The sequence below is a fragment of the Aotus nancymaae genome, unplaced genomic scaffold (assembly GCF_030222135.1).
Source record: "Aotus nancymaae isolate 86718 unplaced genomic scaffold, 86718_ANA_hifiasm-v0.15.2.pri h1tg000014l, whole genome shotgun sequence".
In the NCBI taxonomy this organism is placed as follows: Eukaryota; Metazoa; Chordata; class Mammalia; order Primates; family Aotidae; genus Aotus; species Aotus nancymaae.
In genome coordinates, this window is record NW_026988425.1 from 24,770,467 (window position 1) to 24,784,607 (window position 14,141).

Consider the following 14,141-nt stretch of genomic DNA (forward strand, 5'->3'; position numbering starts at 1 on the left):
ACTACCTGCTAGAGTGCTAGTACATGACAATTTGCATCTCTGGAGGACTTAGGCTGAGAAATTTCCATTCTCAAGTATTTGTGAATATATGATTCATTTCTATATCCTGCCTTAACATTATAAGACCTTATAAAATTGAGTGATCCCACTTGAAACTCTTCTTTTCTGTAGAAAGCATCATTATACCTTCCTATATGCTGAGGCATACCTCCTTTTAAAAAAGTCAATCACTTCTATCTAGTTAGAGACATGCTTTCATCAACAACGTCAGACTTTTCTTACTAGAAAACATTTTTTTTTTTCATTAGGAATAACTTAAAGCACTGAAGTGTCAGTTTCAAAAGATGAGTTCAATTTGTTTAAAACCCAGATGATGATCTCCATGAACCCTTAAGGGAACAGAGTTCCTCTGAGGATTCCTAATTCCTGTTCTCAGTTACAGTGGTAAAAATCCTCCCAGGCATTCTGTTTCACCTGAAATTCATGCTTTCCATACTTGATCAGTAATCAAAATTCTTCAAAGTTGTTGCCTAACAACATGTCTCGTGTTGACACTTTCATTAATACGCATAAAATAATATAAAACATGAGTTTACTTTGAAAGAAGGTAAACAAAGACGATATTCTGCAGAGGGGCAGAGAGTGAGTAGATAATGATTAGTTAGGTTTAACAAAAGAATTAATGTGGAACGTGAGGCTACAGTTTAGTCTTAAAGTAGGAAATAGCTAAATAGAGGATAACAAAAGAGAATAGTAATTTTAAAAAATATAATTTAATACATCTTATAAAGATTATGACATTCAGTTCTATAAACTTAATAAAAATGTAGTTTGATATGTGGTTCAAATGTATATATAAATAAATCTGTATATTATAAACACACTTCTGACAATAATTTCCTGATTGTACATAATTTAAGGACAAGTGACAAATAAGACAATTTTTAAATTAGTAAAAATCCTATATTATAGACTTCATGCCTGGAAAGTCTAAATGGAAGAAAGTCTCCTGCCTTCTAAGTAAATTTCCAGGCATGAGAATATATGTAATGAATGGTGGCATAGATGGCATCCTGTTTTTTTACATTTAAATAGGAATTCAGAAGAGGGAGAAAAAGCACTTGGTGTGTTTGGAAAAAGATACGTAGAGCAGTTTGAACTTCAGCTGGGCTTACAAAGGTAATGAAAAGATCAATGAGAAGAACTGGAGAAAAAATACATATATTTACCTAATGCATTTGAGAAGCCATGAGATCCTTCTGGCTGAAAATTATGGTTCATGCAGACAAATGAGCAGATCTAGTTCGGAAACTTACATGTAGTTCTAATGACAATAAAAGTCCACAATGGGGAGAATGATGTAACAAAACAGATGTGTGCAATGATTCTTATTGACAGCCAATTTTTTGGTAACATTTTTCCTAATTTGGGGAAAGTGACCACTCAGAATCCGCAACCATTCAGAATCCTATGCCAGTTATGTGCCCGAAATTTTAATTACAAATTACAATTACATAATACTTTTATTGGTTTTGAGTAACAAGGACTATGAGTTTTTATTTCTGCCACTTGTATTCCAGATAATTGTATTGAATAGTACATTCAGAAAACATCAATAAAAAATATATGTAACATGTATAACCAACTGCGAAGTAGATAAGACAAGCAAAAACATATATATTGGATATCTTTTGTTTGATGCCCGCCATCTACTCCTCATTTCTTTCTGACTGTTCTGGGCGGCAGGCCCTTATACACTGAATCATGGGTTGCCTTGATCTATGTTTTCAGTTAGAGCAACATTTTGCACTGACAAGAGATTGAAAGCTTGGTGGAGGGTTTTCAGGTTACTCACTCCCTTGGTTACTTACTCCACTCTACAAAATTCAGTGATTTGATTGCATCATTCATGATGCAATGATGAATTGGACATCCTTCTCCATGCAATTACCATCTCTGATTCTAGATAATTTTTCCCCTGGCCTTTTCTGGTCTATGTGTCTTTAAGCCTTCCTGCTGTTGCTAACCCCAGGCAGTGGTGTGAATATACTGGAGCTGTTGAGGGCTCTTACTGTCTTCTGAGATCTAGTTGTGGCCATTGCTTCCCAACTCTTTCTTCATTAAGGCCACGATGTCACCTTGAAATCAGCCATGGTGAGAGCATTCACATCGCGGAAAATAGCATAGCCACAAATTAGGTTTTTTGGGGTTTTTACATATTTGATTTTTTTCTAGAAAGCCAGTTATTAAAAATGTCTAACCCACTGCTAGCTCAATTTCTCTGTATTAACACTTCCCTCCTCCCTTTTTAATTCCCTAACACATACACACAATTTATAAAAGGATTTGCTTTATTAAACATCCCCCTAAATGCTGATTTAAATGTGCCATCTATTTGTTTTTCTGATTAGCCTTAAATAACATTATAATTGCTATCAGAAATAGTTCCCAGAAACAAACCTTAGAAATAGGATTTGGAGGTTAAATTGTAGACATACTGAGGAATCCATGGATATATTGGTTTTCAGGAAAAATTGGACACTGGAAAGTTATAGGAAATAGTTGTATCAAAATTTTCAAATTATCACTGGTATTAGCATGAGAAGACATGCAATTAAAAACTAGGCTTTAGGAGATAAAGTTTCTTTGGAATTTTATCCTTTTGATGACAATAATGATGATAAAGATTTTTATTGTGGTTGGCTACTCCTAAGAGCTCTAGAAAGCATACTCAAGTAAAAGAACAAAATAAAGGTTGTGAAAACTCAACTCAGACAATAAATGGAAAATTGGAAATTCTCAATGACATTTTTGAAATTTTCATTACCTCTACTAGTTACAGAGCAGATATGGCTGAGGAACAATAACCAGAGCTTGCTGTAGGAGTGGCAGACACATAGTGTCAATAAAATGCTCAATTCACTGGTTGAGAAAGAATAAGGCCTTGAGATACAGATGGGAAAAGTTGGAAAAATACAAATGCAACTGAACATTTTGGACTGTCTTCTCCCCTGTCCTCTAATACTCCTGAATCTCTCTTGCTGGCAGAAGCATACAGTCAAACCCTTTCTGAAAGAACTAGAATTTCTCTTCAAAAAATAAACCAAAACAAAACTTCTTAAATGTATTTGAAGACTGCTTTCCCTGCAAAAGCCACACTAAATGCCCATCATTTCCTCCAGAGCCCTAAGAGTTGTCCAACATATACCAAAATGAGAAACAAAGTCGACACCAGGACTCTATGCACAGTGAAGTAACAAAAGTTTGTCAGCTTCAATTAACAAGAGTCTGAGAAGCATGTATGAGACTGTTGAACATTTGGGGGGTACTAGACAAAGGAGGATGACATTTTAGAAAGATAAATCCCACCCAATCTATTTTACAGATTGTCTTTACCTGGAACATGGGAAAGGTATAATGTGTAATGTTTGGATCTAGCACCTGGGATCAATGTTAGTAGTCAACAGCTACTCTGGTTGGTTGAAGCCTGTACCCAAGAGAAAGCTCCAGCAATTAGCAATTAGCCATTGGCCATACCCTGTGCAAGGGTCTAAAGGTCACTCCTTTGTGAAGCATTGAGAAAAAAACCTTGATTATAAGGGCACTAGCATTTTTATAAGCCTATGTGTGGCCATCATCAATCTATTGGGTAGGACTATGGTAAAGGATGCTGTAATAGCCTTGGGTTTCCTAAATCTCAATGGAAGTATTGGGATTCAAGGTTGCTAGAGGCAAGGTTACTGTTTGCCCTCCAGAGAAAAGGTGTATGCAAATATCTCAATAAATGTCAAGGCAGGAATAGTAATAAAATGTTGTCATATGCAGGGATCTGCGGCGATGGCTAACAAAACATAGGATTTCAAGAGATAACATAAATTGATAGTCTACTAAGGGGTTGCAGGACATATATAAGCAGAAAAATTCTATAGTTTCAGGACAGAGAGGTAACTCAGGTGCCAATCTATTGAGTCAGTGGTCCTCCATTGAAGAGAAATCTGGATCTTTTGAAGGACTCAGCAACACAACACGTTTCTACCATGAATCTTTTTCAATGGTTTTGCAGAGGGAATTTCAGATATTTAACAGATGACAAACCTTCAAGAAAAGAACAAAAAATAAGGAAAGTATTCAAGCATTTTGGGATTGATGGTACTGCCTCTGAACTGACAATGATTTCTGAACTTCTGTATTTTACCATGGTCTGCACAGAGTGTTGGTCTTTGATAATTGAAGGAGTCTTGGTTTCATTCTTTCTTACAGTGGTTCCAATGAGAATATGAATTCCTTCCATGTATATATTTTTTCATTCCCAGAATGCATGATGGGAGTAAACACACTTAATAACTGACAAAGCTTCCAGTGTCTTCTATGTGGAAATCTAATGAAAATTCCTGTATTTAACTACACAATATAACAAAATAATGTTTGTCTTCTTTTTTACTGGTTTGCCTGGGGTTATGGCAACTTCCTCGTTCCCTGTTATAATTAGTCCAGGGTTGTCTTAATAGACCTCCTTACATCTTTCTGGTCTTTGTATTTTAGACATTATATCACTTGGATATGGAGACAAGGATATAACAAGATGCTTGTGTTAAGGGCATAAGTCTTTCACTTGGGTAAAAGACAAGAACAGACACTTGGGAGTATGAGTAAAATGTGATACTGTCTCTTAGTTATCCTTCTGCCTAACTAAATACATTCTCAGACCTTCTCTACACTGCATTGTGTTCTAGAAAGCTGATGTATACACACTGCCTCAATGACTTCTTATCACTTTGACATCTGGTTGTGCATGAATAAAAGGAAGCCATCAGCAAGAAATCTGAGGACTGGAAAAGTATGCACTTCAGATATGTTCAATCACGTATCACTTAACAGCCAGTATACATTCTGAGAAATGTATTAGGCAATTTTGTGATAGTGTGAACATCACAGAGTGCATTCACACAAATCGAAATGATATTGCCTACTACACACCTAGACAATAAGGTATAGGTTATTGCTCTTAGGCTATAAACTTGCACAACAGATTACTAAACTAAATACTGTAGTCAACTACAACACAACGATAAGCGTTTGATATCCAAACATATCTAAGCATAGAAAAGGTGCAGTAAAAATATAGTGTAAAAATAAAAAATGGTGCACTTGTATAGGACACTTACCGTACATAGAGCTTGCAGGACTAGAAGCTGCTCTCTGTGAGTCAGTAGTGAGTGAGTAGTGAGCACATGTGAAGGCCTGGGACATACTGTGCACTGCTGTTGACTTATACTGTACTTACCATACACTAAATTCATGAAATTTTTTCTTCAGTAATAAGCTAACCTTAGCTTATGGTAACTTACTTACTCTATAAACATTTTAAAACTTTTTGACTTTTTTTGTAATAACATTTAGTTTAAAACAAATACATTGTAAAGCTGTCCAAAAATGTTTTCTTTCTATCCTTATGACACTCTTTTCTATTTTTAAATTTTTAATTTTTTTTTAATCGTTTTTACTCTTTAAACTTTTGTTGTTGTTGTTAACAACTAGGACACACACACACACACACACACACACACACTAGCCTATTCCTACACAGGGTCAAGATCAAGTTGTGAGTAGGTAGTAGAAATTCTCTCACTTTATTATAATCTTGTGTGAACACCATTGTATACGAGGTACCTCATCGACTGAGGCATCCTCATGCACTGCATGACTGCTTTGCTGGTTTCCTTGAAGGCATGGTGTTATCACTGGCTGTCTTAGACTCTTCTCCATCCTCTCTCTTTATTTTCTGCAGATTTATACTATTGAGCTCTTCCTTTTATCCTCCAGGGTTAGGAGAGTGAATAGTTTCTTCTGGCTTCTAGTTCTGGCATTACATTATTCCTTGGGTACTCTTAAATACAACACAAACCTCTATAAAAAGCTACTTTATAAACTTATCTTCTAATTACCCAGCTTGAAGTTTCAGTTTCTTGGAGGAACCATTACTAACACACTCTGTTTCCATTAGCTGTAGCTCACACAACTTGCTTAAAATATCATAATTACTTAACTGTTTGATTCTATGACTCGGGTTTACATTTTAATTTTTTATTCTTTCCACTTACAGTGTTTATCCATACAATAATACCTTTCTAAAATATAACAGCGGAAATGTGAAATCTTAAACTCAAATAAGCCCTTTTTAAATCAATCAAGTTTTCATTATGTTAGATATATATTTTATTATTAGGCTATAACTATAGTATTTTGGACTGAATTAAATAAATTAAAAATAATTTTTCTAAATAAATAGAATAAATACTTTTCACTAGCAACATAAATGAAACACACACCCTATTAGTAAAGTGTTGTATTGATACTAACCTTCAAATCTCATACCTTCTATGAAGATACTTGTACTTTCCTACTTCAATTACCAGTTTATTACAAATTTTCCACTCTAATGCAAACATATGAATTAGACTTCTTATAGAAGCAAAGAGAAGAAATAAATTTCACTTGAAACAGATTATTTTAATTCAATTGGTTAGTTATTAATGTTTTCCTTAATAGTTAATCCATTAGATATTTTTATTCTCATTTTCATTGGGAAAACCAAATTCTATACTATTATTGGTACATGTTTTTGAAGAGTAGTATAAATAAAAGTATTGATTATTAGACACGTTCTTTTTCACACAACATTTTTAAGATGAATTATATGACATTTCTGAACCCTTAAGCTTTGTCATTTGTTGGGTGAATTTATATGTCTGTTATTCAACGATCTCTTTTTCTCACCATTCCACTTGGAGTTTATGCTGCAGGAATATTAAATACTCTGTGTTCTTCTGAGTGCATCAATTTGTTCATATCTCTCTGACTTTGCCCAAGTACTTTCAGCCTTAGAACGACATTTTATTACTATCTTTCAAGTTAAATATTTTCTATATTTAAAACCTTTTTTTGACCCTACCTGACCACCTCAGTTAAAATTAATAATTTCTTCCTTTTTCTACATGCATACTCAGTGAATACCTCTTACAAATAGATTCAGCACCTAGGTAGCACACTAGTTAAGCAAGCACAGCAAAGGAAAAAGAAGTAAATTATAGGGACACATTACACTTTAAAATACCACATTTTGTCAACTCGTACACATTTTTTAATATTTTAACATCTCTGACATTGAAAAATATGTGAAACTTGATATTATGCTATTATCTAGTTGGCATAAAATTGTCTTCCTTTGTTGTAAATGAGAAATTGATATGTATTATAAATGGGGGAGGAGTCACTGTTAGAAATTTTCATTATAGTTTAGGATTTCCTGGCTTAATCTCTCTTTCTATTCAATAAGGATGATTTTTTTTTTCTAATTTTGTGATAATGTATAAAGGAAGATTTTCCCATTCTATATTGGCCAGCCCAATAATTCAGTATGTGATCAGTTGCCTTTGCTTTATTTCAAGATACTTATCAAGCAAAACTAATCCATATAAACGACAAGAAGATTTTACAATGTTTAAACATAATTCTCATAATAATGCTAAGCAAATTTTTAATATTTTGAGATTTCATTTTCTGTATGCTCGGAATCAATCTACGTGTTCACAGAAAGTTCTAAGATGTGGTTATGAGAGGATGACTATCATTAATTTAATATCCAAAAGCAATTCTAACAGTTTCTAAGAGTATTACAAGTTTGTTGTAAAACAAACTTGTCCAGTCTGTGGCCCATGGGTGACATGCAGCTGAGGACAGCTTTGAATGCAGACCAACACAAACAAGTAAACTTTCTTAAAACATTATGAGATTTTTTTCCAACATTTTTTAGCTCATTGGTTATCCTTAGCATTAGTGTATTTTATGTGTGGGCCGAGACTAGTCTTTTTCTTCCAATGTGTCCCAGGGAAGCCAAAATTTGGACAACCCTGTTGTAAAACAATGTCATTGGGCTTATCTATCATCAGAAATCTCCAAATGGTCTTAGTAGCTACTTGTAAAGATGTTTTTAAAGATGTTGTAGGAATCAGTTGAAGAAGAAAGATGTGGAAAAGGTGCTTTTCTCTGTAAAATTCAATTTTGATGCTTATTTCTTTTCAAATCCTTCTACATAATCTTATTATTATGTATGTTTTCCTTTGTGTTAATTTTAATTAAATTGAACTACATAATTTGAGAATGACCTAAATAAGAAGACATGTGTTGTAGGAAAAAAATATGAATGAAAACAGACCACAAATTCTTTAGCTGAAGTTACAGTAATTAAATATTATTTAGTTAAAATGAAAATAAATGTAACATTAAGGCTTAATAAAAAGAAGAAACAAAAAGAAAGTATCGCAATTTTTGAGAAGAGGTGTGCAGGGAAATAAAAAGGAAACTTCTAGGAATCGAGTAGTGAGGAACTTATGCTTCCTGGGGAAAAGGTAAGTAAATGTGAAAAAAATTCCTGTGCACACAGAAAAGAAGTTTAGCCTTTAACTATCAAATACTACCGCCTATAGATTCAGTTTAATATCATCTTTGAAATAAAACTTCGGAGCTAAGACAGATTTCAACTGAAATGGACAGAAAGTAACAGAAAATTTATTCATGTAGCATCTGAACACAAAGAAGTTTAGGTAGACTTTTTCTATGAAAAAGTGAAAAAAAAAAAGAATACAATAAGTGCATGTGTCTGTGTGTGCATGCACACATGTACTCTATATATTTATTTAGTACTCTCTCTCTCTCTCTCTATATATATATATATATATACACACACACACACAAATAAAAGAGAGAGAGTGAGTACATATTCCCTGTGGAAATATACTAAAAAACACAGAAAAAAATTATCCTTACAAATATATGCCTTAGAAAGGAATTATGTCGAATAGAAAATAAATAAAAAGTCAAATATCCAATGATAAAAAGCTACAATGAGTTGAAAGAGTAAAATTCAGAGTTAAGGAAATATGTTAAGAACTAAAATAGTATTATTACAGAATTTACAAAAAGAGCAATATCAAGAGAAAAAGGTTGACAACCTTGGGACAAATATACGAACATGGTGAAGTTGTTTACGAGAGTAACAGAATGCAGGATTATATGAAGAGTGCTTAAATATGTTAGGAATGAGAGTACTGAAATATGAAAACGGCCTTAGAAAGCACAAATAACACTCCTATAAAAACTACAATCATAAAACACTGTTCGTGTTTATAAGCATAAGATATAGGAATGAAGGAACAAAGGAAACCACAGAGAGAAGATACTGTATTTCTGACAAGCTTATACAAAATGATCAACACCAACAGTTTTTCCAGTGAGCTACTGAATTTCAAAGATTAAGAACTAATTCTACCGGGTTCCAACAAAGAGCAGCAAGTCAAGTAAAACAATAAGAACAAAATTAGGCAGATCTCAGCCTTTTTAAAGGCAATATTCAATGCTGTACGCTGGTGAACACTGCTTCCCAAAAGTTAAAGAAAGTAAAATCACAGCATTTTATATGAGCTAACTTATCTTTCACAGGCAAAGCCCACAAAACCAAGCCTAAAGTGTGTTTTAAGGCAGTAAGTTAACTGTTTATCCCTAAGGGCTAAGTGAGCAGAGTCAGCGTTTCATCTCTTGGTAGATGAAAAGTCTATATGATGCAACTTATTAGCGTATTTTTTATTTTTGTGGGCTTTCAATAACCTTAATATACCAAGTCATCATATATCATATTTCAGTACATTTTGTTAAATACTGCTAACCATATGAAGTTTGAAATACACACCATTTCTGAGATATACAATGCGGATAAATCAAATTAAAGCCCTATGAAAGAGAAAGTATTAAAGCCCCACATTATATTAAGAGAACGTTAACTATTAAGATAGAAAGAAGAAAGCACAGATGAGTCATCAGACACTTGCTTGGATTTGGATTTCCCTAGTCTATACAGCTATCGTGTTCAACTCAAGAATCAATAAATCGTCCACACAGCTCTCCAAGTTTTCTCTCGCCTTAGATGGATTTTTTCCCCCATTTGCATTTGGTAAGTTCTTGCAAACAGAGGAAATGGTTCAAAGTGTATTAGAGTAATTTACAAAATTTTTATGGTGTTAATTCAGGGCAAGTAAGGCAACAAAAAAACAGGGAATGAAAACTACTAATTTAAAATTGGGGCAGCAAAATTCTGACACCTAAATTTTATAATAGTATAATAATTCACTTTGTAATCAATTGTCATAAGAAATTGAAGATTTTTTTTGTCAGAGTTTAAAATCGCCAAAACATTCAATGTAATTTGATTAATTATATTTGTGATTTAATTTTGATGATTTAATTTTAATAAGCTAATTGCTTATTAAACCAATTTAAATAATTTTAATCACTATTTAAATATTTAATGGAAAATTAATTTTTTAATTTTTTTTTTTTAGAGACAAGGACACACTCTGTCACCCAGGCTGGAGTACAGTAGCATGATCATAGCTCACTTGAATTCCTGAGCTCAAGTAATTCTCCTGCTTCAGCCTTGTAAGTATAGGACTACAGGTATGCACCACAAAACTCAGCTAATTAAAAAAATATTTTTTTGTAGAGATGAGGCCTCCCTATGTTGCCCAGGTTGATCTCGAACTTCTGTCCTCAAGTTCGATTCCTGCTTCAGCCTCCCAAAGTGCTAAGATTATAAGCATCAGCCACAGCAACTGGTACTGATTTTTGTATATTTAAGTTTTGCTTTATTGTTCATGTAAATTATTTTTAATTAGAAGCCTCGTGAAAATGTTTACAATAATTTAATAATGTTACAAAGAGTAACAATTTTTAAAAATTAGATCTGTTTATCCCTCTTCATTTACAAAGTTTATTCTAATATTCAAGAACCTATCAATGCATTTTTAAGAACTGAAAATCTAATAATATATTTTACAAATAACACATTATTTAGAAACCAAGAGAAATGAAGAGGTTGTATGATAATTAGTTCCCAGATATGCATTCACTTATAAGAATTTAAAATATATGCTTATGTGTTTATTCAACACTGTTCAACAAATGACGCAAATAAGGGTTGAATTTGGGAAAATGATCCAAGTTTTTTTTTTTTTTAATTTTAGGCAAAGAATTGGGGAATATGGTTTACTTAGTCAAATATAGTTCACTATTTTCTTTATTTACAACCCAGAAATATTTACTTATCACCACTCTATGCTTGCCATTGTTATAGGCTATGGGAATATAAAGATAAATATGACACACATGATTCCTTTTCTCATGGAGCTTAAAATTCAGCAGAAGAGACAAGCAAGCAAAACGAAAACCACTTCGATGAAGTAATTGGAATTGTTTTAAAAACCAAGAAGGAAATAAACAAGGTCTAAAGTACATAATAACAGGTAAGACGTATTTCTTGGTAAGGGCAGGTGGAAGATCTCACTAATGAGCTGAGCTTTCAGTGGATTCATGAGGAATAATATTTACCCAGCTATAGAGAGGAGAAAAGTCCAACATGGGACCTGATCTGAGTGTAACATCATTCCATTACCTGTCACGGGCAAGGAGGAGTGGCAGAATATGTGGTTAAGGACAGAACAAAAACTAAATCATGAAGATCCTTATAGGTCAGGTTAGGCATATTGCAATTATTCCAAATCCAGTGGTAAAGGCTTAGTGGTTTTAAGGTGGTGTTATTATTATTAATAACAGTAATAGTTGTTTATTGAGCACTCAGTGTGTGCCATATACTATCCTAAATCTGTTATATACTATAATATCTCAGGGGTTTGAAAACAGCCCACGAGTCAAATTCTGCCCACCATGTGCATCTGTATAGTCCTTGGTTACAACCCTGGAAGATGGCACTAGTGGCCATGGAGACCCAGCCTGGCATGCCCTTCTGCCCCTGTTCTCTCTCTGTCCCTAGCACCTAGGACCAGTAGGCAAGTCAGGAAGGCTGGGCTCTCCTGGAGGCCACCAAGATGAGCGTGTCACTGGGCAGAGATTGAAGAGGATAATGAGATCCTCCTGAAGGATCTACCAACTCAGAAGGTCTCCAGCTGAGGGCAACTGGGCACACCCCATGACACTGAACTGGATCAACCACCACAGGTCTGAAAAGTGGGAAGGCATTTGTGTCCTCCCATCATCAAAGTAGCTCTGCAATATTCTTCTTTTTGCCTCTTGATCTGCAAAGTCTGAACCATTGTTTGGTTGGCTCTTTACTTTCTTATATTTTCTGTAATGCTAGTCAATTGTAATTTTAGTATTCCCATCTACAGATGTAGAACTACAGCTAAGCAAGGTTACCTGTTTCCAGAGCCCGATGCATGATTTTGGGGGGCTATCACAGAGGTCCAGAAAATAAACAAGTCGGGGCAAGATGAATGAGAAAAGAAAGCTTGGAGTATCCTTTTAACACTAACTTGTGAAGGTTTACTTTTAAATCTCAGGTGAGAATGAGTTAAGGATAGGCAAACTGATTTTGAAGTTCCTTCATTTAACAAGAATGGTGGGACAATTCTAAGATGAGAGTAAATTAGAGATGAAATAAGGATAAGGGGTAAGAATGGCTATTGAGGAATTGTCCTGCTAAATTGGAGATATCTGTGAGAATCCCAAGAGGATCTGTCAGTAGGAGGCTGGATATAAGGTGCTACGGCTTGCTGTAACTAACTGAGCATTCACCTTAAATGTGGAAGGGAAGTGGTCTATTGTTTTTTGCTTTGATGTTTGTCTTGTTTTTGCTCTGTTCTCTTTTTGACAAGGAAAGCAGTAAGACAGTACAGAGAAGCAAGTCCTAGTTAACCCCAGGACCAGCATAGCAGGAGCAGAAGAGACAAAACTGAGAACTACTGAACGTTCACTTCATTAATGAAAAGTACAGTTTATTTGACAATTGCATACTGTGTTATTAAATTACAGAACTTAAAGTGACTTAATATTCATTTCAAAATTCAGGTCGTCCCTTTGTGTGTGGTATGTTACTATGTGAGGTTGACTAGTCCATTGACTGTGTTAGCCTATTTCTACAGCTTCGGATCCCTAAAATACTTTTCAAGAGAGGACAGTTAAAAAAAAAAGTAGCATTAATAAGTTAAATTAATGTAAAACAAAATTTGTTCCCAGCAATTTAACACCAGACCATTATCCCTTCACTTTATCAAATTCATTGGCTTTACAAGCTTGACTTAGTTTACACTAGATGAATAAATAGGGGATCTTTTAATAGGATTCTTTGAAATAATATCACACTTTCCTTCTTCCACTTATTTCTTTCAAAAGATCCAAAGGGTACATATGAGTCAATCATTTTTACTCTGAATTAGACAGCTCATAATTTTCTGAATACATACTGATTGTTATCTAAAGATCAACTGAGAACAATGTTAACAGACTGGAAGCTGATTAACAGGGTAACATACATTTATTTCAAAATTTCCCCTTTTCCTCTTTAAAAAGTTTAAAGCAGTTAGAAATTTTAATTTTATTTAAAAATCTCCATCTCTAGGCTGGGAGCAGTGGCCCACATCTGTAATCCCAGCACTTTGGGAGATTGAGGCAGGCAGATTGCCTGAGGTCAGGAGTTCAAGACCAACCTGGCCAACATGGTGAAACCCCATTTCTGTTAAAAATACAAAAATTAGGACTTCTGCCAAGATGGCTGAATAGGAACAGCTCTGGAACACAGTTCCCAGTGAGAGTGATGCAGAAGGCGAGTGATCTCAACATTTCCAACCAACATACCAGGTTCAACTCAATGGGACTGGTTGAAGAGTGGGTGTAGCCCAAGGAGGGCAAACAGAGGCAGGGTGGGGTGCTGCTTCACCTAGGAGGTGCAACAGGCTGGAGGATCCTCCTCAACAAATGGAGGTCATCAGGGACTTTTTCTGGACACTAGGCACTGATACTGTTCTTCTTCCATGGTCTTTACAGCCTACAGACCAGGAGATTCCCACCAGGGCTGACAAGCACCCCGAGTTTCCAGCACAAACATGGGTGGCCCTTTTAGCTGGTGCCTGGAATGCCTGCAAGACAAAGCTGCCCATTCACCTGAACAAAAAGGGAGCTGAAGGCAAGAAACCAAGTGATCTGGCTCAGCAGGTCCCACACCGACAAAGACCAGCAAATTGAAAAGCACTGGCTTGAGACTTTTGCAGCAAGCACAGCAGTTTGAGCTCAACCTG

General features: G+C 34.8%; 1 long non-coding RNA gene across 1 annotated transcript; it reads left to right on the forward strand.

Moving 5' to 3' along the window:
* Positions 1-10,398: 10,398 nt before the first annotated feature.
* On the forward strand, positions 10,399-13,933 carry LOC110569238 (uncharacterized). The gene is made up of 3 exons (XR_002479361.2): positions 10,399-10,491; positions 11,186-11,354; positions 13,891-13,933. It is a non-coding gene; the product is annotated as an uncharacterized LOC110569238 (long non-coding RNA).
* The last annotated feature ends 208 nt before the right edge of the window (positions 13,934-14,141 follow it).